The sequence below is a fragment of the Protopterus annectens genome, chromosome 13.part0 (assembly GCF_019279795.1).
Source record: "Protopterus annectens isolate FY-2018-M chromosome 13.part0, PAN1.0, whole genome shotgun sequence".
In the NCBI taxonomy this organism is placed as follows: Eukaryota; Metazoa; Chordata; order Ceratodontiformes; family Protopteridae; genus Protopterus; species Protopterus annectens.
The window spans coordinates 426,094,977-426,120,334 of record NC_056747.1 but is presented as its reverse complement, the minus strand read 5'-3'; the positions used below and the strand labels follow the sequence as shown (position 1 = coordinate 426,120,334).

The 25,358-nt window shown below is 44.8% G+C and overlaps 1 protein-coding gene across 32 annotated transcripts in view; it reads left to right on the top strand.

The window, feature by feature from the left end:
- LOC122787386 (receptor-type tyrosine-protein phosphatase S-like) overlaps positions 1-25,358 on the top strand; it is a 3,272,784-nt gene that overhangs the window by 949,138 nt on the left and 2,298,288 nt on the right. The window lies entirely within an intron of this gene.

Genomic DNA, 25,358 nt, shown 5'->3' with positions numbered 1-25,358 from the left:
AAGACTGCTTCGGATCCTAAGACCTTGGATCCGAAGCCCCTTCTTCGGTCTGCTTACTTGCCGTCCATAGACCCAGTTCCATCTAGGGTTCCTTATCCCTTCCTAGAGAGTCATTTTTCCTGCAACAAACAGCCTGGCTAAGTATAGCAAACAATGTTTGGGTGCAGAGAATTATTACCAGAGGTTGCACTATACCCTTTTTCCTTTTGCCCCCATCAATAGCAAAGCTCTCCGATGTTCCACCCAGTCAAAGGACGCCAGTAACTTGACAAATTCAGCAGTTGCTCGCAAAAAGAGTCATCCAAGAAGTCTCATTAGACCAGATAGGATCCGGGGTTCTTTTTGGTTCCAAAAAAAACCGGGACTGGAGACCACTTTTGGATTTCAGCATTTTAAACAAGTTGGGTATGCACACCAAGATGTCCTTCAAGGATGCATCTGCAGTTCTTACAAATGGGTTGTCCTGTCGTCAGGCAGCCCTTCGGTCGGCCGGATTCCAAAGTCTGGGTCTGGCCTCGGCTGGTGTCGCACTTCACCCGACGTCATAGCTGCAGTTGTTCGGGTATAAAGGCATCAGCCGACGCCATTTTCCTTAGTCTTTCTTGCCGCGTGGTGCCCGAAGCAGAAGCTGTTCGCAAGTGCTGGTCGGTCAGAACCAGAGATTACTACTACAAAGTACCGAAGACTTCTAAAAAGCTAAGTACCCCGTTGGGGACTCTTTCTTGCCTCAGCCGATGTCAGAAAAAGTGAATAACTGTTTAACTTGTGGGAAACAAATACCTCATAAAGATTTCCACTCTTACTGTTTACCTTGCTTAGGCCCAGACCACGACGTAGCAGCTTGTCTAGCCTGTGCTTCTTTCAACCGACGGACGCTTAGACGTCGGTCGGAATTTGCTGAAGAGTTTTTCGGCTCCGATTTTGCTTACATTATGCCGTCGGATACTCCGACTACGCAAACTTCTAAAAAACGCAAGGAAAAGGACTGACACTCGCGGTCCGCGGTTTCGGCCGAAACCGCGGTTAAGCCAACCGCGAGTGTCCCGGTTTCAGCTGAAACCGAGTCCACGGTTCTTCCTTCGGCCGAAAACTTGCCTCTTACCGAGGCCTTATCTAGCTTGCCTGAATCTGCTACTGAAATCCCTCCTGCTCTTGCAGGTTCACAGGATTTATCTGACACTATCCCTTTGGATATATCCACCCCTGCACGTGGAGCTGCTAGGCCACCTGCATCCATGTTGATTAAGGCCTTTGCCAGGGCTAAAGCAGCAAAAACTACCAAAACTGTGCCTGCTAAGACCCCCTCTCACAGGCCTAGCTCTAGTTCACAAATGCTTAGTCTAGCAGAGGATCTCATTTCTTTGATCCGGGGATCCCAACCTCATCCAGACAGGGCCTCTCACCCACCTCCAGAGAAGAGGACTAGAGTAGAGCCCCCTGAGCCAGTTTCTTCAGATGACTCCTCTGATGAATCAGATAATTCAAACCCTCCAGAGGGCCCTTTTTCTCCTTATGAGGACTCTGATGCAGAAGAGTCCATTCCTTCTGCCTCTCCGCCTGAGGAATTTTCTTTTGGGGAAACCTTGCATGCTATGAGGGAACAATTTCAATGGCAGGGCCAGGATTTTTCAGACTCTAGGAAAAGGCTTAGAACCTTTTTGCATTTGCCACAGCATAGGCCTTTAGCCATTCCTCCAGTACTCACTGTTGTGGATGATGCATTTAATGATGCTTGTACTGCTCCTGATTCTCTACCTCCGGCCCCTGCTAAGCCCGATAGGTACTACAGGGTTCCGGACACACATTATCATTTGTATAAGGCCCCTTTTGCAGATCCCGAAACTATCTCCCAGGGACCCAAGGCTGTAGCAGCTACCTCTGCCAAAAACCCTCCCTCTGAAAGGGAATCTAGGGCCTTAGAGAGATGGGGTAAAAAAGTTTACACTTCTGCTACTCTTTCAGCTAGGGCCTTGAACTGCCAATTCCACATGATTCAGTATCAGGAATTTGTTAGACCAGTTAACTAAAAACTAACCTCTGATGAACCATTAGATAAAAAATCTGTACAGGAAATGGTACATAACATTCAGCAGGTTAGTAATCATTCCTTAAAATGAGGCTATGATGCACTGGAGGCTTCCTTTAGATCAGCCATGACTGGCACAGTGATCAGAAGACATGCATGGTTAGAAGACATGCATGGTTAAAAGAACAGTCCTTACCAGACCATGTTAAATCAAAGCTCCTAGATGCTCCCATGGATAAGATCAATTTGTTTGGCTCCCCTGCACAGCAGGGGCTGAAGAAGGTGGAAGAGAAAGCAAAATCTGTCCAAACAGTCAAGGATTTCTTGCAGGTCCAGCCTCCAAGGTTTAGCAGGAACTGGCCTTCCAAGAATTGGTCCTTTCCAGACACCTCCAGAGCTCCGAGAGGCAGGAATAGGCGCTCAAGAGGCAGGGGTCAAACCAGAGGTGCCTACAGGGGACGTCAGTGGCAAAATAACAACCAGCGAGGTGCAGCCACAGATCCAGCCACCACCACTTCCACAGGACAATCACAGTGACTTGGCTCTGGCACCGCCTACCAGGGAACAACTGGAAGCACCCTTAGGCGGGAAGCTAGCCTTATTTTCAGTAAACTGGCATTACATCACAGGAGACAAATGGATTTTACAGACAATAGACCAAGGTTACAGGTTTCATTTCCATACTCTACCAAGGAAGAGAGGAATGCCAAACCTACCTCCAAATCAGAGGACAGAAGCTCTAGAACAAATAACTCACTTACTAAGGATGAGAGCTGTAGAAAGGGTACCATCTATGGAACAAGGGCAAGGATTTTACTCCAGACTCTTCCTGGTTCCAAGAAAAGAAAACCAATGGAGACCTATTCTCGACCTGTCCGCTTTAAACACATACCTCATTGTTCCAAAATTCAAAATGCTGACCCTACAGCAGCTTCTTCCCATGCTGGGCAAGGAGTCTTGGCTGGTAACTCTAGATCTCAAGGAGGCATACCTGCACGTCCCTATACGACCAATTTGCAGAAGATACCTCAGATTTCTTGCAGGATCAGAGCATTATTAATTCTCAGCATTGCCCTTTGGCTTATCTACTGCGCCCAGAGTATTCACGAAATGCCTGGCATCAGTAATTGCTCATTGCAGGCTTCAGGGAATTCAAATTTACCCTTACCTGGACGACTGCCTGCTGCAAGCGGACAACAAAAACAAATTAACAAAAGATTTGGAAAGGGTCATTCATCTACTACAAGCCCTGGGATACACAGTCAATATAAAAAAGTCAAGGCTGATACCATCCCAAAGGATAACCTTCTTGGGTGCAGATCTGGACACATCAATACAAATGGCATTCCTGACAGTAGAAAAACAGGAGCAACTCCCTCTCTACTTCATGGCATTAACAAAGCAGAACCAGCTAACAGCAAGAAAAGTCCTGCAAGCCCTCGGTTACATGGCATCCTGCATAATATTGGTTCCACATGCCAGACTACATATGAGAAAGTTACAGTGGTACCTAAGGAATTTATGGTCTCAGCACAAGCACAGCCTAGAAACCCAAATTCCAATAATTCCATGCCTGAAGCAAGAATTCCAATGGTGGGCTCAGGCCTGTCAATTAAACAAGGGACTTCCCTTCCACAACACTCAGCCAAGCCAGGCCATCACAACAGATGCCTCAGACCTCGGTTGGGGGGCACACATGCTGGACAAGTGCATACAAGGCTTATGGACTCAAGACCAGCTGCACCTACACATAAATCAAAAGGAAATGCTGGCAGTAAAACTGGCAATTCAGGCATTCAGACCATTTCTTCAACAGGGTCAACTGCTGATAAGGACGGACAACACCACAGTTATGTGGTACATCAACAAACAGGGAGGCACGCATTCATACCCTGTATGCCGGATGGCAATGGACCTCTGGAATGTGGCCCTGAGCTCCAACATTCAGTTACAAGCAATCTTTGTGCCAGGAAAAGAAAATATACTAGCAGACATCCTAAGCAGAACTACCACGGATGCTCACAAATGGATGCTGCATCCGGACATCTTCAAAACCATTGCAGGGAAATGGGGACTACCAGAAATAGACTTATTTGCATCCCCACACAACCACCAACTGAAAAAATTCTGCACAAGGACGTACCACCCACTTGCTTGGAAAGTGGACTCCCTATCCTTCAGTTGGAAAAACCTGACAGCATATGCATTCCCACCTCTTCCTTTGATGCACAAGGTGCTATTGAAGATCAAAGAAGACCGGCCAAGGATCATTCTGATAGCTCCAGACTGGCCAAGGCAACATTGGTACCCATTACTGAGGAGTATGTCTCTGGAACAAATATGGCCTCTGCCCCTAGTTCCCCTGCTGTTAACACAGAACAACTTCAAAACCCTACATCCAAACCTGAAAACACTGCAGCTGGCTGCCTGGAGCATTGCATAAGACCAAATAACCCAGATTTATCCCAAAGGGTTAAAGACATTATCTTGGAGGCTCACAGACCCTCAACAAGAAAAAATTATTCAGCAAAATGGAAAAGATATCTCATTTGGAGTACTGCAAAAGGAGAAAATGTGTCACTGGTAAACATAGCTAACGTCCTGGAATACTTGGCATAGCTCTTCCACAACGGCCTGTCTTATTCTTCCATTAAGATTCATGCATCAGCTATTTCAGCAGAATACAACTTGGATCCTCCAGTCTTCTCACATCCTCTGCTCAGGCAGTTTCTGAGAGGAATTAAAAACGTAAAACCACCTAGGAAGCCACCATTGCCAGCATGGGACTTGAACTTTGTGCTAGAAAAATTGACACTCCCTCCTTTCGAACCAGCAGCAACAGCAGAATTACAGTACTTATCATGGAAAACTGCTTTCCTGCTTGCAATCACTTCAGCAAGAAGGGTATCCGAGCTACAGGCATTAATGGCAGTACAGCCCTTCCTGATCTTCCATCAAGATAGAGTGTCCATGAGAACTAATCCTACTTTTATGCCAAAGGTGGTCTCCAGGGTATCTTTAATTCAAGCTATCCACCTACCTACATTCTTCCCCAACCCACAGAACAGGGGAGAAAGACTGTTGCATACCTTGGATGTACATAGACAATTACGTTACTACCTGGACAGGACCAAGAGCAATAGAAAAACTGACCAGCTACTGGTAGCATATGCAGCAGGAATGGAAGGAAAAGCAATTTCAAAACAGACAATCTCTAAGTGGATAGGAAATTGCATTAGATTTTGTTATTCCTACCATGGAAAGAAAACTCCAGAAAACATCAGGCCTCACTCTACAAGGGCTACAGCCACTACCACAGCTTTTTTACGAGGAGTGGCTACCAAAGACATTTTAGAGGCTGCTACTTGGAGCTCACTCTACAAGGGCTACAGCCACTACCACAGCTTTTTTACGAGGAGTGGCTACCAAAGACATTTTAGAGGCTGCTACTTTGAGCTCCGTGCATACATTTGCCAAGCATTATAATTTGCCTTTATACTCCAGATCCCGAGCAGGTTTTGCCACTGCTGTTTTGCAAGGGATCTTAACTACACCATAATCTTATTTCTCCTCCTCCCCCAGTTTGGCTATGGTATTCTACCCATTTGTAAGGACTGCAGATGCATCCTTGAAGGACATAGTACAGTTTTGTACCTACCATAAATGTAGATGTCCGATAGGCATGCATCTGCAGTCAGGATTACCCACCCTCCTTCCCCTCTGTGGTACTCCTAGGGTATTTGCCCATCTTGTAGCTAGCTGGGGGAATCTATTATGGTGTATTTGTTTGTATATATGTACATACATGTATATTTTTTGTTTGCTCTCTACTATTTGGAACCATTTGCATTTATCCAAATTTAGCCTTCCTAGAGGGCACCTGGCATCTGGGGCAAGAAACACTGAGGAAAATGGCGTCGGCTGATGCCTTTATACCCGAACAACTGCAGCTATGACGTCGGGTGAAGTGCGACACCAGCCGAGGCCAGACCCAGACTTTGGAATCCGGCCGACCGAAGGGCTGCCTGACGACAGGACAACCCATTTGTAAGGACTGCAGATGCATGCCTATCGGACATCTACATTTATGGTAGGTACAAAACTGTACTTTCCAGATGGTCACGTTACAGTCCATTCTACCCTTTTTAGGGAAGGATGACTGGACCGGAACACCAAAGGCAGAGGTGTGTCCATATTCATTAAGGATATCAACACCTTCAGGCTAGTTGCTCAGTATAATGCATCCAAGGTTATCCAAGTGCAACTAACTCTGAGCAAAACTGCAATCCAAGTTGTAGCTTGCTACAGATCCCCCACCATGCCCCAGGATTCCCACTCTTCTTTATTGATATACTGGAAAATATTAGGATTCAGCCAAACACCCTAATAATGGGCGATTTCAACTACTCCACCATTAACTGGGAAAACTGCTCATGTACCAACTCCTTCACTCAACGCTTTCTGGAATTCATAAATTCCAATGCCCTGGATCAACTTATCCACACCCCCACCAGGGACAACAGTATCCTAGACCTAGTCATTACCAAGATGAGTGACCAGTGTTCCACACCTGAAGTCAACTCCTTGTTGGTCAGATCCAACCAAAAGCTAATCATCCTAGATATCCACATCCCTCCCCCATCCCCCGTTAAGGAAACCACAGTAAAATAATTTTCCAAAGCCAACTTCATGCTTCTTAAGACAGAAGTGGCGAACTTCATGACACCCATGCAGATAGACAATATAGGTACGACTGCTGAATCCTTCACAAATGCACTCTGTAAGCACTTACACGAGTGTATGGATTGTGCTATCCCAAATAGAACCAAGACGCTATCCTCCAAAAAAAGGAAGCTAATCTAGTGGTGCCCTGCCATAAACAAACTCTACAACAGAAGGAAGAAACTGTTGCAAAAGAGAGTAAAATCCCATGAGTGGTGGAGCTCCCTGGTCAGCCTCAGTAAGAAGCTGAGATCCCTTATAAGATCCTCCAAAGCTAGCTACGAAAACAAAATTGCCACTGATTCTAGGGACAACCACAAAGCATTCTATAGCTATGTCAAGAATCTCAATGGCAACACCCAGATCTGCTCTGAGTTACAGCACAACGGCATGAAAATTACAGAACCAACTGATATTGCCAACATCCTGGCAGATAGGTTCAGTGTCAACCTTACCCCTCTCTCACCCCCTAAAGGGCCCATATCTATACAGGAAGAATGCTGAGTCCCTGTAATCACAACTACGCAGGTAAAAGCTGCACTCTCTAAAGCCAAAAACACAGCATCCATGGGACCGGACAACATCCCAGTCTGCATTTTACATGAAGTTCAGAACGAACTGGCTCCCCACCTAAGCACTATGTTCAATCATAGCCTCACGTCAGACTTTGTGTCCACTGAATGGCGCACAGCAACAGTTATCCCACTCCACAAAGGGGGAGCCACCACTGATCCCTGGAACTATCGCCCTATTAGCCTGACGAGCCAGGTCTTTAAGGCCATGGAACATATCATCATGGGACTCATAAACAAAGACATTGGTAACCTCCAAACTCTGGACCCCACCCAGTTCAGGTTTGTGAAAGGCAGCTCATGCCTCCTGAACCTGACTGACTTCTTTGAGGCAGTCACCAAAGCCGTAGACGAGGTTAAGGTGGTTCACACAGCCTATCTTGACCTCGCCAAGGCTTTCAATACCATCCCCCATTCTGGAATTATAGATAAACTCACTAAACTAGGTATAAAGCCCTACATCACAAGATGGGCTGCCAACTGGCTCACTGACAGAACTCACACTGTAAAAGTTGCAGACTCCAAATCTGACTTCAAACCAGTGACAAGTGGAGTACCACAGGGTTCAGTCCTGGGACCTCTCCTGTTTGGTATCTACTTCTCTGAAGTACAGGCTAACACAGAAGGCCTTTGGCTAGCGAAGTTCGCAGATGACTGCAAACTAGGAGCCGTAGTAGAGTCCCCAAATGATGTGGACATCCTGCAGAAGGGCCTCACTGAGACAGATGCCTGGTGTCAGAGCCGTGGCCTCAAGCTTAATGCCAAAAAGTGCATTGTCATCCCCTTTGGTAAAAACTCTGTACCCATGAGCTACCACATAGGCGGCAGTCACCGAATGTGTGATAAGAGACCTTGGGACACAGGTGGACAGTAGTCTCTCCTTTGATAGTCACATCACCACAGTAGTCAGGAAATCCTTCTACGTGGCACACCTCATCACAAAAGGGTTCTCATCCAGGAAAAAAGAGGTCATTGTTCCCTTCTACTCGACACTCATTAAACCCATTATAGGGTACAACGTCCCTTTTGGAATGTACCTCACAAGACATCTGCAGCAGCTGGAAAGGCCACAGAAGTACCTCACAAAGAAGGTTACTGGCCTCTAACAGATGCCCTACACTGACCGTCTCAAAAAACTCCAGTTTTACTCCATAGCATATCGCCTGCTCCAGTTTGATCTCTGCCTGACATATAAAGCTATGTCAAACCCAGAGCTGTTGGACATGCTACACCTAAAGAAATCCCAATCCCTCTGAGCTACACACTCTAGGGACCTAAACCTTGTCACCACAATAAACAGGACATGCTGGAGGGAAAGATTCCTGTCCCAGAGACTTTCCATACTCTGGAACAAACTACCTATCTATATCAAACAAAGCTTCTCATTAGCACTCTTCAAAAAAATCTTAATGAGTGGATGGAAAATAGGAAATGCACTCCAGGGATCACTTCTGTGGCTCTGCTCAATAGGGGCACAGGAAAATAACTTTCTTGGGTGGTGTAAACCAGGGAATCTTATTGGCTAGGCTTACTTAAGCCCTTGGGCCGATAGCCTAGTACCTAACTATGAACCTATGTGCTCAGTAGACCTTCAGGATACACACCATCACATAAAGATGAACAGATGGTCCAGGAGGTACTTATGCTTCCAAGTGGGAACCAGTCACTACCAGTTCAGAGCACTGCCCTTTGGCCTCACCACAACCCCCCCCCCCCCAGGGTGTTTACCACATGCATAGCAGTGGTAACAGCCCATCTAAGCCTGCAGGGAGTCCGGGTGTTCCCATATTTGGATGACTGGCTCATCACCACCCCAACCAAGCATCAACTGGTACATAAGCGAGGGACCAGGTACTAAAAACTCGCTTAACTCTAGGGATCACAGTAAAGCACGATAAATTACATTTGCAACCCACCCAAAAAATGGAATTCATAGGTGCAATCTTTGACACTCAATCCATGCTTGCATCCATCCCATTACAATGAGGACAGAACATCAGAAGCTAAGTCAGGAGAATCATTTGCAGTATACAAATGTCAGCCAGAAAACTCCTGCAGGCTCTAGGCTCGATGGCAGCCGCCATAAATTTAGTATCCTAGCAAGGTATCACATGCGAGTTTTACAATGGATGCTACAAACCCAAGAGTCTTTTTTTCACTGGCAGATTTTTTTCCTAAAATTGTCTTTTTTTCACTCATCCAGTGTCTGCAAAGATAAGTGACTTAGATATGCAAAAATTCCCTCTCATGGTGAACACAGTCGTGCCAACCCCTACAAGGTCGCCTGTTCAAACCTCCTCAGCCCAGTTCCATAGTGACCACAGACGCTTCTCAGGTTGGGTGGGGTGGTGGTGGCATTATCTGGTGAAGACAGTTCAAGACACTTGGTCCCTGTAGAGGCCAACCTGCATATCAGTGTTCTGGAGATGAAAGCTGTGGTTTTGGCATGCAAGCATTCCAAGATTCTTTCCCTCTTGGGACATTTGCAAAGAGGAACCAAGTCTTCCCTCCTGTGTCGAGACACTCTCAGAATGTTGCAGTGGGCTATAGCAACCAATCGCTTTCTGGTGGCAACATGCATTCCGGGAAGTCCAGTCCGTTAGCAGACAAACTCAGCAGGTCCATTCTGTTACCTCACAAGTGGTCCCTCAACCACAAAGTGGTGAAATTTATTTTTCGTCAGTGTGGTAAGCTTTGTTACAGTCTTTTTGCATCTCCCTTAAACAACAAATGCAGAAGCTTCTTTGTTATATGCCTATCCTCCAACTCCCCTGATCCCCAGATTCTTACAGAAGGCAGTCACATTGAAGACCAGAGTAATCCTCATTGCACCTTACTGGCCTTGACAAGTGTGGTTCCCCTTTCTTTGGCCTCACCTACTATCTCCACCTTAGATTCTGGATCCAATACCAGACCTTTTGTTCTATCCTGCAGGACGGATTCACCCAGATCTTCCGAACCTCAAACTCATCTCATGGTTTCTCCAATTCTGTTGATGGTCAGCAGCCTATGCTTTCTTCTCCAGTCCATTCTGTTCTCTTATCCCATAAACCTTCTACTAAGAAATTGTACAAAAGGAAGTGGAAAAGATTTGTTTATTGGGAGGAGAAAAATCACATAGAACCCTTTACAGCTCCGACATATACAGTCCTTGAATGTCTAGCGGAATTGTTTAGTAAAGGAGCAAACGCATCTTCTATTAAAGTTCAGCTTGCAGTAATTTCAAATTTCCATGTGGAATTACACAATTCTTCCTTGGCTTCTACAAAAATTTGTGAAGTATTCCTGAAAGGTACTCTTTAGCTAAGACCTCCCTTTGAGGATCCTGTTCCCCCATGGGATTTAACCCTAGTACTGCAGGCCCAGACTCATGAATGAATGACATACGCTAGAATTATTGAGCAACCAATGTGGGTAAGACTACAACAATGGAATTGCCATTATTATTGTAACACTTCGAAGGCACAGTGTATTGATCTGGCTTTGTTTGCTAGGAAGGCATGTTAAACCCTTTATCAACTTGTAAGTGTGCTTTTTCTGGGGAGGGGGTTGAAACATAGGATATGAAATGATGGTTGGTGCAGCGGTTAGCATTTGTTGCCTCACAGCAAGAGGGTTTCCAATTCAGTTCTCTGCTGGAGTGCTTTCTGTGCGAAGGTTGCATGTCCTCCCTGCATTCATGTGGGTTTCCTCTGGGTACTGCAATTTCCACCCACATTCCAAAGACATGTGTCTGGAGAGTTTGAACCTGGGCCGCCACTGAAAATGGGCTCTCTCCCAGTCGGACCTTTCTGGTAAACAAATGCAAAATAAATAAATACAGAGCCAGTAGAAAATGGATTTCAGTCAAAAATACAGCCTAGCAGAATTCATACCACAGTTAAAAGGCTAAGCTGGGACAGTAAGCTGTGAAAAGGGGATTGCTGTTTAGTTGATGGTGGTACCTGCAGTGTATGAGTAGCTGCATGTGGTGTATCATGGGATCATTTGTTTGCTGTTAGTAAAGTGATAATCCCATGTTTGTTTATTTATACATTTGTTAATTAACCATGTAAGTGTGATAGTCTGAAGACTATGGCAATAGAAAAATGTAGTTGTACAACAAAGTCAAGAATTAAACTGAAATAGTGACAGAAGCACAACCCACAGTTATAGGCACAACTCATATTTGTTAGTCACAATGCGTAGTAATAATTATGCTTAATGATATGTAACTGTTGTCTAATTTAGATTTGTTAATATGGTATACATGCTCAATTTTGCTAAATAGAAAGTTAGACTGATGTTAGAGATCTTGCAAATTTACAGTAGAGAAGGAGGTTGAAGGAGGAGGAGGAGGAGGAGGACAGATGAGGCAGTTGTATATTGCTATTTATATAGTTTTCATCTCTCTTTTTTAGTTTCCTCAGCTGTGAACACATTTTCCTTTACAACACCCAGTAAATGATGTAGACCCTTTATTCCAGCTTTTGTTTTCCCTGGACCTTGATCCAGACCCAAAATGAACATGTGGCTCTATGATTTGTTCCCCAGGTGATGGAAGAGGATCATCCACTGTGGCATTTCTCCGCTGTATAGTATACCATATGATGCCTCTGATCAGGTCAGACAGAGGTGGCCTTGGAGATGGGGGAGTTGGGCTTGGCTGCTTTATGTGGTTCAGCTCAGAATAGTTGCACCTTCAAACACCTGTGCCTGTTTACAAGCAGTACTTGTTTGGTGTCAGGAGAAAGTACACTGCAGTGCATTCTCTCACATAGGACTGCAGGGCACTGGAGGTCACAGCAGCCATTGAGAACCAACATGTACCATATTACCATTACCCGTATCCGAAAATCAAGACAATAGTAAGTCCTTGGCTTTTCATTACCTTCTCTGTAACTGACTGTACAGCATTCAAGGTGCTAGTGAGACAAGTTTCTGGTGACATAAGTAGATCACCAGAAGTTGTTTGGATTTAAGTTCATGTAGAGACTGTATGGTCGGATGCTCTGTAAATGGGAGTAGTTACCCAGTAGGTCAAGGCCTGGTTTTAGTCTTATCCTCAAGACTTGTCTGTTAAGGTCATTTCATTGCAAATCTTTCAGTGCAACTATTATTGCCTTGCTGTGATGTGATTTGGCCCTAGTAGGTGACAAGTAGGTAAATAGTTTACTTAATTGTAGACCCCCTCCCCATTCACTGTTTCTGTTTGATCCATTCATTCTTGTCTTTTTGAATTTGGGTTTTGGGAGCAGACATTGAAATTTTGTTTCCTTAGATGAGAGACATAGATGTTCTTCGTGTTTCACTGTTGCAGTCGTCACACTTGGGTTTATCCTGCCAGGGTTAGCCCTCAGTCGGCCCGAATACCAGAGGCTTAGTATTTCTGCTTCGGTTGCTGTTGATCCAGGACTGACGTCAGGTCATCAGTGGTATAAAATCAGGCAGCCAACGCCATTACATCAGTCTTTCTTGCTGAGGAGCCCGAAGCAGAAGCAGTTTGCACGAGTGCCGGTTGACCGCTACCTGAGTTTTCATTTCCGAATTGAAGTTGAAGTCTTCTAAAGCTAAGTTTAGGGATCCTTTTTTCTTGCTCTAACCGATGTCAAAAAAGTTAACAATTGTCTCGCCTGTGGAAAGCAAATACCACACCGAGACTTCCATTCTTACTGCATCACCTGTTTAGTCCCAACCACGACGTCCCTCGCTGTCAGTTTTGTGCTTTGTTCAACGTCAGAACTATACGTTGTTGGGCCCTTATTGTAGCTAAATATTTTTGCTGTCAGTCCTCATATTCCGATATGGCTTCAGTAAGCCATCTGTCTACCGATCTTCTGAAAAAATGTAAGGATAAAGAGAGAGACGGACCACACAGGTCCAAAACTGCCGACGATGCTTCCGTTAAGCTAGTCATCAGTTCTCCGGTCCTCAGTGAGGTGGTTTCGCAGCCCCTGATGCACGCTTCTGTGGATTCGCAAGCTGCTACCGAAACCCGTTCAGAGTCCGGTATGCAGCGAGACTCTTTTTCAACTAAGGATCCTACGGATGTCTCTACCTTGGATGGGTCCGGAGCCGCTGAGCAGGCATTGGCTTCCGAGGAAGTTCTTTGCGCTACCGATACTCAACACAAACCGATGACTTCTTTCTCGTCTTCAGTTCTTTCTAAAACTACTGACTTTCTAAGGCCCAGGGTACGAACTATGCCTAAACAACGACGACCCAAGCTCAGGCACCTGCTTCTATGTCTCAATCTCAAATGCTTAAAATGGTGGAAGACCTTATTATGCTTATTAGGGGAAGCCAGGCTACCCCTTCCAAAAGAAAAAGAGACTTGTCCCCAGTAGTTTTATCCAAACAGGAGTCCGATGACTCTGAGGTTTCCGAATATGAAGACATGCAACCCCTCTCTGCTTATGAGGATTCTGCTGCAGTGGAATTCATTCCTTCTGCCTCTCCTCCCGAGTATTTTTCATTTGGCGAAACCCTACATACTTTAAGGGAGCATTTCTAATGGGAATGTCAGGACTATCCTCAGTCAAAAGAGAGACTCAGGGAATTCTTAGATTTACCACAGCACAGACTTTTAGCCATTCCTCCTGTCCTGGATGTTGTGGATGATGTTTTTATGGAATCCAGTTTGACTCCTGACACCCTTCCTCCTGCTGCCAGGAAACCTGACAGGTACTACAAGAGTCCCTGACTCTCGCAAATTCCTTTTCAAAAATCCTACTGCTGACCCAGAGGTCATCTCCCAAGGACTTAAAGGAATTAAAGCAACCTCTGCTAAGAATCCCACCCCCCTCAGACAGGGATTCCAGAGCTTTAGACAGATGGGGTAAAAAAGTATAAACCTCTGCAACTCTTGCTATTAGAGCACTAAATTGTCAGTTCCACATGCTGAAATATCAGCAGCATACCATGGAACTCCTCAAACAAAAATATCTTCTTTTCCTGCTTGAACATAAAATAAAGAATTACAAGAGCTTATGCATTCTGCAAGCTAGGTTAATAAGCACACCTTGCAATGTGGCTTTGATGCCCTAGAAGCATACTGCAGGGCAGCAGTCACTGGTTCTGGCCTTAGAAGGCATGCTTGGCTTAAGGAACAGACCTTGCCAGACCATGTCAAATCAAAATTATTGGACGCACCATTGAACAAAGACAATTTGTTTGGCACCAAGGCAAAAGAGGTCTTAAAAAAGATGGAAGAAAAAGCTAAATCTATGCAGACAGTTGGAATTTTTTCAGGTCCAGCCTCCAAGATTCAGTAGGCATTGCCCCTCCAAGCATAGTGCCTTTTTTAGGCAATGTCAAACTGAATGTAGTTCTGACACAGGAAATCCAAATCAAAGAAAATCCTAAACATCTTACTGCTCAATGCTAGGAGTCTAAACAAAATCTCCACTCCCTAGGAGCTCTCTTTACCCTAGAGAATGCTGATGTCTGAGTGGTCATTGAGACGTAGTTTAAAGCCACTGACAGCACACCGAAAGTGCAAGGTTATAATGCCTTCCACACATTTAGACAAGCTACTACACAGACAAGGGAGTAAAGGTGGAGGTGTCTCGATTTACAACAAAAATAAATATACCTTAATGCTGGTCAGACAAGACAATGCACTTGAGCTACTCCATGTTGAAATTACCATATGCAAAATCCAGTACTACTTCTTGCAAGCTAAAGGTCCCCCTCTATCACCCAGGAAACCCATACCATGTATTTAAACTCATCGGAAAAGCTCACCATCCAACTCAGTACCATATTCATGGCCGACTGCAATTACCCCACTGTTATCTGGGAATCCTATACAACACCAAATGTACAGGCACAGAAATTCCTGGATTTTGTAAACACAAACTCCCTGGACCAGATTGTCAGTACGCCAACCAGGGGTGCAACTATACTGGATCTGGTTCTCACTAATATGGGAGATTGGTGCACACTCTCTAGTGTAATGTCTTCCCTGGTAAGGTCAGACCACAGAGTGGCCTCCTTTGAAGTAAAAATAAAACCTGGACCCTCAGCTGACCCGGGAATATTCAGGAACTACTCGCTAAGGCTAATTTCCTGCTATTAAGTGATAACCTGGCAACATTTCAAGCCCCCCATAATCCCTGAGAACACTGCTGTCTATACAGAACTGTTCACAGAAACCCCATACTAGCACATTAGTAGTTGCATCGAAGCAGCTATATCCACCATGAAGAACTACAGATCTAACTCAAAAAACAAGACTCCCTGGTGCAATCACAAAATCAGTAGGTTGTATAACAGAAGGAAGAAAATCATGGCAAAACTTAGGAGGTGCAGCATCCAGCAGGATAAAAACAATCTCATCAAACTAAACAACTCAGAGGACAAATAAAGTCTACCAAAGCCAAATTTGAGGTAAATTTGGCCTTCCAGGCCAAGGACAACCACAAGGCATTCTTTAGCTATGTCTGTAACCTCAAAGGCAATACACACTTGTGTGCACAGTTCATTGTAAATGGAGCCGCATATACTAAGCCAGAAGGTATAGCAAACCTACTGACTGACAAATTCTTCTCCTTCTCACCGAACTTCTCCTTACCCTACTACAAATCAATAATTATAAACACATATGTATAGCTTCCCTTTATATCCCCCCAGGGGATAATATCTCCACTCTCGAACTTATCCTTTCCTGGCTATCCAGTAACATTAGTAATGAAACCATAATCCTAGGAGATGTAAACATTAACTGGTCCCTTATCCAGTCTCCTACAAACCCCATTAACATCAACCTCTACAATTTCTCACAGCTCATCACTTTGGTAACTCACCCAGCCAAAAACCCCTCCAATGGGAGTATACTGGATTGGATTCTAGTCTCCCATCCTCACTATTTCACCAACAGTGGCACTCTTCCCGACCCACTTGGTGACCACATACCCACCTTTACCCACCAGCTCCCCACTGTCCTTCAACGAACCCATAACTATATTACTATCCGTGACCAAAAAAACTTCAACCCAATAACCTTTTCTAACTCACTACAAGCAGTTAATTGGAATTGTTTAAAAACACTACCTCTAGACAATGCAGTCTCATACTTCAACTCAACATTCTTGAAATTACTAGACTCCCAAGCTCCCTTACGGACAAAGAGAATAAAAACTAAATCAGCCCCATGGCTCTCCAAAAGTACTCTTGCTACCATGAAACAGAGAAACAAAGTCTGGACACGCTACCAAAAACATAAGACAACTCCACTCCTTAACGAATATAAAATGCTCCGAAATAAAGTAAAAAAACTCATTACTTATGATTGTCAAAACTATTTCTCTACACTCCAAAACCATAACAAAAACAACCCTCAAAAATTCTGGAAAGGGATCTCCACTCTCCTCCACCCCAGCAAACCAGATACTCCTACCCCAGACCCAAATTCTACAGAACTTGATTTAGCCACCCAATTTAATTATTTCTTTATTGACTCTATTTCCAAATTGACCTCCTCGTTCTCCAACTCCTCCCTATCATCCAATACCCCCTCACCCACCCCCACTGTCTCTACTTCTTCACCCTACTCCCACCCACTAACTCCACTACCCCTCTTCTACACAAATTCTATCCTCATCACCACCACCCCATAATTCCCCCCCCGACTGCACTCACTTCTCTCTAAACCCCATACCTACATCTACTATTAAGAAACTCCTTCAGAAATTGAAACCATGTACCAATGCTCCTGACAATATCCCTTCTTACTTTCTCAGTATAGCTGCTGAAACTCTTGCCTACCCCATTAGCATCTTAATTAACCGCTCCCTACAAGAATGCATAGTTCCCCAAATTTGGAAACAAGCCTTTATTATACCACTACACAAAGGTGGTAACAATAATAACATTACTAATTTCCGTCCCATAGCCATCCTGTCCCCCATTTCAAAAATCCTTGAAAAATGTGTGCAACTTCAACTCCTACCCCATCTCCTAGACAACAATCTTATAACTCCCACACAGCACGATTTCAGACCTAATCATAGCACTATGACTGCCCTCCTCTCCTTCCTTGAAATTGTAAATAAAGCCCGTGACTCGGGACAAATTGTTTCCACCTTACTCCTTGACCTTTCCAAAGCCTTTGATACTATCTCACACAGCCTGCTCTTAACTAAACTCTCCAAACTCTACCTATCCTCCTCCTCTTTGAACTGGTTCTCTAGTTATCTATCTAACAGATATCAAGCTGTAAAATGGAAAAAAGCCACTTTCTCTTTCCTTAGTACCCCTACAGGAGTTCCTCAAGGCTCCATACTGGGTCCTCTTCTCTTCAATATTTTTATTAACGACTTCCACAAATCAATCCCTTTCTCTAGCATCATCCAATATGCAGATGATTCAACTATCATCTGCTCTGCCTCCTCTATCACTACATACAAAAACTTACTCAAGATGCCTTCTCTTCCACAGAGCAATGGATGCTAAGCAATCATCTAGCTCTCAATGCTACCAAGACCAAACTAATGTTATTCACTCCTTCGAAAGTCACTCCTCCCGACATGAATACATTCTTAATTACTAGTCAAAACAACTCACCTCTCGAAATAGTGTCAGAGACCAAACTACTTGGGGTCCAAATCGACAACCAACTTAAATTTAACTCCCACCTGCAAACAAACATCAAAAAAACGCATCAAAAACTTGGTATGCTTTATAGACAGAATGCCTACCTCACATCCACCACTAAAATCACTCTCTCTACTTCCTTCCTTATCCCCTCCCTTCTCTATGGTGCCCCACTACTAACTAATCTTCAGTCCTTGTTAAAAAAACAGCTTACCTCCTGCTGTAACAAAATTGCAAAATTTGCCACCAGCCATAGGTCCTCCACTCACCACTGTCTCTCCCTCCATAAACTAAAATGGCTAGAACGTCCCAATCAACTAACTTACACTCAACTATCTCTAGCCGATAAGCTTATTCTACACCCCTCCCTCTGTCCCTCCCTTTCCTCTGCCTTTAAAATGCACCTACCTAACAGAGTTCTAAGGTCTAATAATCAAAATCTGCTAGAAGTGCATAAACCTACTCATCCCCCAGGCAAAAACCTTCTTTCCTTCAGCCTCGCTCGCCTCTGGAACTCCCTACCACCAAGCAGCCGCACCACCTCTAACCACTCTACCTTCAAAAAGTCTCTTTTCTTACACCTAGCATCACAGTGGGAATGCTCTTGCTCCCACCCCACATAACTAACTCTACTTAATGTCCTTCAATATCATATCCTACTTTATTTAGCTACTATGCTTGTTCTCTAATCTGTATTAATGTTTCATTTGTTCTGTTACTAGCATGATGTCCTTCAAGGATGCATCTGCAGTCCTAACATATGGGTTGTCCTGCCTCAGGCAGCCCTTCGGTCGGCCGGATTCCAAAGTCTGGGTCTGGCCTTGGCTGATGTCGCACTTCACCCGACGTCATAGCTGCTGTCAATTGGGTATAAAGGCATCAGCCGACGCCATTTTCCTCGGTCTTTCTTGCCGCGCAGTGCCTGAAGCAGAAGCTGTTCGCAAGTGCCGGTCGGTCAGAACCAGAGATTACTACTACCGAAGACTTCTAAAAAGCTAAGTACCCCGTTGGGGACTCTTTCTTGCCTCAGCCGATGTCAGAAAAAGTAAATAATTGTTTAACTTGTGGGAAACAAATACCTCATAAGGATTTCCACTCTTACTGCCTTCCTTGCTTAGGCCCAGACCACGACGTAGCAGCTTGTTTAGCCTGTGCTTCCTTCAACCGACGGACACTTAGGCGTCGGTCGGAGTTTGCAGAGGAGTTTTTCGGCCCCGCTTTTGCTTACACCATGCCGTCGGAGACTCCGACTTCACAATTAGCTAAAAAGCGTAAGGAAAAGGACCGACACTCGCGGTCCGCGGTTTTGGCTGAAACCACGGTTAAGCCAACCGCGAGTGTCTCGGTTTCGGCTGAAACCGAGTCCACGGTTCTTCCTTCGGCCGAAAGCATGCCTACTACAGCCGAGGCCTCACACAGCATGGCTGAATCTGCTACTGAAATTCCACCTGCAGTTGCAGGTTCTCAGGATTTATCAGTTACTATTCCTTTAGACATAGCGACTCCTGCACGTGGAGCTGTTAGGCCCCCTGCATCTATGTCTATCAAGGCTTTTTCTAGGGCAAAAGCAGCTAAATCTTCTAAGGCCTTGCCTACTAAAACTCCCTCACACAGGCCTACCTCTAGCTCACAAATGCTCAGCCTGGCAGAGGATCTCATTTCTTTGATCAGGGGATCCCAACCTCACCCTGACAGGGCCTCTCATCCCCCTCCAGAGAAGAGGCCTAGAGCAGAGCCCCCTGAGCCAGTTTCTACAGATTATTCCTCTGATGATTCAGAAAACTCAAATCCTCCAGAAGGCCCTTATTCTCCATATGAGGACTCTGATGCAGAAGAATCCATTCCTTCTGCCTCTCCTCCTGAGGAATTTTCATTTGGGGAAACCTTGCATGCTATGAGAGAGCAATTTCAATGGCAGGGCCAGGATTTTTCAGATTCAAGGAAAAGGCTAAGGACCTTTTTACATTTACCACAGCATAGGCCTTTAGCCATTCCTCCTGTACTAACAGTTGTAGATGATGCATTTAATGATGCTTGTACTGCCCCTGACTCTCTTCCCCCGGCCCCTGCTAAGCCCGACAGATACTACAGGGTCCCGGACACACACTATCACTTGTATAAGGCTCCTATTGCAGATCCTGAAACTATTTCACAGGGCCCCAAAGCTGTAGCAGTTGCCAAAAACCCCCTCCCCTCTGAAAGAGAATCTAGAGCATTAGAGAGATGGGGTAAAAAAGTTTACACCTCTGCTACTCTTTCGGCTAGGGCCTTAAACTGTCAATTTCACATGATTCAGTATCAGGAATTTCTGTTAGATCAGCTAAATAAAAAACTGTCTTCTCCTGATCCTATAGACCGTAAGTCACTTCAGGATTTGGTACATAACACTCAGCAGGTCAGTAACCTCTCCTTAAAATGCGGCTATGATGCACTGGAGGCTTCCTTTAGATCAGCTATGACTGGTACAGTGATCAGAAGGCATGCATGGTTAAAAGAGCAATCCTTACCAGACCATGTGAAGTCCAAGCTCCTAGATGCTCCCATGGAGAAACAAAGTTTGTTTGGCTCCCCTGCACAGCAAGTGTTAAAGAAGGTGGAAGAAAAAGCAAAATCTGTCCAAACAGTCAAGGATTTCTTACAGGTCCAGCCTCCGAGGTTTAGTAGAAATTGGCCTTCGAAGAATTGGTCCTTTCCAGACACCTCCAGAGCACAGAGAGGCAGAAATAGGCGCCCAAGAGGAAGAGGTCAATCCAGAGGTACCTACAGGGGACGTCAGTGGCAGCCTAACAACCAGAGAAGTACTGCCACAGATCCAGCTACTACCACTTCCACAGGACAGTCACAATGACTTGGCTCTGATACTGCCTACCAGGGAACAACTGGAAGCACCCTTAGGCGGAAAGCTAGCCTTATTTTCAGTAAACTGGCATTACATTACAGGAGACAAATGGATTTTACAGACAATAGACAAAGGCTACAGGTTCCACTTCCATACTCTGCCAAGAAAGAGAGGAATGCCAAACCTGCCACCAAACCAAAAAACAAACGCTCTAGAACAAATCAACCACTTACTAAGGATGAGAGCTATAGAAAAGGTACCGTCTATGGAACAAGGACAAGGATTTTACTCCAGACTTTTCCTGGTACCAAGAAAAGAAAACCAATGGAGACCTATTCTCGACCTGTCCGCTCTGAACACACATCTCATTGTTCCAAAATTCAAAATGCTGACTCTACAGCAACATCTTCCCATGCTGGGCAAGGAGTCTTGGCTGGTGACTCTAGATCTCAAGGAGGCATACCTGCACATCCCTATATGACCAGATTGCAGAAGATACCTCAGATTTCGTGCAGGATCAGAGCATTATCAATTCTCAGCATTGCCCTTTGGCTTATCTACTGCGCCCAGAGTATTCACGAAATGCCTGGCATCAGTAATTGCTCATTGCAGGCTTCAGGGAATTCAAATTTATCCATACCTGGACGACTGCCTGATACAAGCGGACAGCAAGATCAAATTAACAAAAGATTTGGAAAAGGTTATACACCTACTGCAATCCCTGGGATACACAGTCAACATAAAAAAGTCAAGGCTGGTACCATCCCAAAGGATAACATTCTTGGGTGCAGAACTGGACACATCAAATCAAATGGCATTTCTCACAGCAGAAAAGCAAAAGCAACTACCACTCTATTTCATGGCATTAACAACCTAGAACCAGCTTACAGCAAGAAAAGTCCTGCAAGCCCTGGGGTACATGGCATCCTGCATAATATTGATTCCACATGCCAGACTACATATGAGGAAGTTGCAATGGTACCTAAGGAATTTATGGTCTCAGCACAAGCACAGCCTAGAAACCCAAATTCCAATAATTCCATGCCTGAAGCAAGAATTCATGTGGTGGGCTCAGGCCTGTCAGTTGAACAGAGGACTACCTTTCCACAAACCTCACCCAAGTCAGACTATCACCACGGACGCCTCAGACCTCGGATGGGGGGCACACATGGTGGACAAGTGTATACAAGGCCTATGGACACAAGACCAGCTGAACCTACACATAAATCAAAGATGCTGGCAGTGAAACAGGCAATTCAGACATTCAGACCGTTTCTTCAACAGGGTCATTTGCTGATAAGGACGGACAACACCACAGTCATGTGGTATATCAACAAACAGGGAGGCACACACTCATATCCCCTATGCCGAATGGCAATGGACCTGTGGAGTGTGGCCCTGAACCTCAACATTCAGCTCCAGGCCATATTTGTGCCAGGAAAAGAAAATATATTAGCAGACACCTTAAGCAGAACTACCACGGATGCCCACGAATGGATGCTGCATCCAGACATCTTCAAAACCATAACAAAGAAATGGGGGCTACCAGAAATAGACCTGTTCGCATCCCCACACAACCACCAATTGAGGAAATTCTGCACAAGGACATACCACCCTCTTGCTTGGAAGGTGGACTCCCTATCCTTCAGTTGGGAAAACCTGACAGCATATGCATTCCCACCTCTTCCTTTGATACACAAGGTGCTACTGAAGATCAGAGGATCACCCAAGGATCATCCTGATAGCTCCAGACTGGCCGAGGCAGCATTGGTACCCGCTACTGAGGAGTATGTCTCGGGCACACACATGGCCTCTACCTCTAGTTCCTTTACTGCTAACGCAGAACAACTTCAAGATCCTGCATCCAAACTTGAAAACTCTGCAGCTAGCTGCTTGGAATATTACATAAAACAAAATAACCCAGATTTATCTCAGAGGGTTAAAGACATTATCCTGGAGGCTTGCAGACCCTTCACAAGGAAAACTTATTCAGCCAAATGGAAAAGATACCTCATTTGGAGTGCAACAAGAGGAGAAAATGTATCATTGGCAAACATAGCTAGCATCATGGAATATTTAGCAGAACTTTTCCACAATGGCTTGTCTTACTCCTCCATTAAGATTCATGCATCAGCAATTTCAGCAGAATACAACATGGATCCTCCAGTCTTCTCACATCCTCTACTCAGGCAGTTTCGGAGAGGAGTTAAAAATGTAAAGCCTCCGAGGAAGCCACCTTTGCCTACATGGGACCTTAACTTTGTACTGGAGAAGTTAACACTTCCCCCTTTTGAACCAGCAGCAACAGCAGAATTACAGTTCTTATCTTGAAAAACTGCCTTCCTGCTTGCAATCACTTCAGCAAGAAGGGTTTCTGAATTACAGGCTTTAATGGCAGTACAGCCTTTCCTTATCTTCCATCAGGATAGAGTGTCCTTGAGAACTAACCCTACTTTTATGCCAAAGGTGGTCTCCAGGGTATCATTGAACCAAGCAATCCACCTACCAACATTCTTCCCCAACCCACAGAACAGGGGAGAAAGACTACTACATACCTTGGATGTGCACAGGCAATTGCGCTACTATCTGGACAGAACCAGGAACAATAGAAAAACTGACCAGCTTCTGGTAGCATATGCAACAGGAATGGAAGGAAAAGCAATTTCAAAACAGACAATCTCAAAATGGATAGGAAATTACATTAGATTTTGCTACTCTTTTCATGGAAAGACAACTCCAGAAAACATCAGACCTCACTCCACAAGGGCTACAGCCACTACTACAGCTTTCTTACGAGGAGTGGCTACCAAAGACATTTTAGAGGCTGCTACTTGGAGCTCCGTGCATACATTTGCCAAGCATTATAATCTACCTTTGTACTCCAGACCCCGGGCAGGTTTTGCAACTGCTGTTTTGCAAGGGATCTTAACAACACCATAATCACCTTAGTACCTCCTCCCCCAGTTTGGCTATGGTATTCTACCCATATGTTAGGACTGCAGATGCATCCTTGAAGGACATAGTACAGTTTTGTACCTTCCATAAATGTAGATGTCCGAGAGGTATGCATCTGCAGTCAGGATTACCCACCCTCCTTCCCCTCTGTGGTACTCCTAGGGTATTTGCCCATCTTGTAGCTAGCTGGGGGAATCTATTATGATGTATTTGTTTGTATATATGTATATACATGTTTATTTTTGTTTGCTCTCTACTGTTTGGAATCATTTGCATTTATCCAAATTTAGCCTTCCTAGAGGGCACCTGGCATCTGGGGCAAGAAACACTGAGGAAAATGGCGTCGGCTGATGCCTTTATACCCAATTGACAGCAGCTATGACGTCGGGTGAAGTGCGACATCAGCCGAGGCCAGACCCAGACTTTGGAATCCGGCCGACCGAAGGGCTGCCTGAGGCAGGACAACCCATATGTTAGGACTGCAGATGCATACCTCTCGGACATCTACATTTATGGTAGGTACAAAACTGTACTTTTCTTCTCATTGTATTAACTGTTATGACTGCTATTCTATATCTGATTAGTTTTACTTTTATTCTGCCTACATTGTATTAACAACTCTCTGTACCTAGATTGTCACTGTCAAATGTTGAATGTACATTTTGTTTTTTTTGGAGCTTTTCCCCCCAGGACTCCATTGAAAACGGGTTCTTTATGGCCCAATGGACTATCCTGGTAAACCAACTGCAATAAGTAAATAAATAATAAATAAATTCAGCTCCAACTTTACCCCTCTCTTCCCACTCAACTTCCCCTTGGAAAATACCATCAAATATAACTCCTCCTGCTATCACTAGAGAACAGGTCCTTAATGCTCCCTCTAGGGCTAAGAACAGTGCATCAGTGGGCCCAGGCAATATCCTAGGATGCCTTCTAATTAGAATGAGATGTGACCTATCAGGCCATCTGGAATTGCTGTTTAACTGTAGCCTCCAAACAGGCTTTGCGCCTCATGAATGGAAAACAGCAGCAGTCAATGCACAAAGGTGGGGCAACTACAGACCCTACAAACTAAAGTCCAGTAAGTCTCACTAGTCTAATATGTAAAGCCATGGAAAGAATTGTCAGGGAAATGATCAATAATGATATAGTAAACCTCCAGACACTGGACCCAACCCAGTTTGGTTTCATCAAGGACAGGTCATGCCTACTCAACCTGGCGGATTTCTTTGAGAAGGTCCCCAAAGCAGTGGATGAGGGAAAAATGTTTTACACTGCCTACCTTGTCATGGCCAAGGTATTTGACACAATACCCCACTTGGGCATTGTTGACAAACTTGAGAGGTTGGTTACAAACCCATTTGTCACCCAGTGGACAGCCAGCCGGCTCACAGACAGGACCCAGGAAGTTAGAATTGTGGAGTCCTCCTCTAGAAAGAGGCCAGTCACAAGTGGAGTCCCTCAGAGATAACTCTTTGGACCATTCCTTTTTGGCATTTACTTCTGTGAAGTGAAGGCCAATGTCTGTGGTCTCTGGCCAACTAAATCTGCAGATAATTGGAAATTAGGAGCGGTCATTAAATCACACACTGATATAAATGTTCTCCAGGAAGGGCTGACACAGACAAATAACTGGTGTCAGAGCCATAGACTAAAACTGAATGCCAAG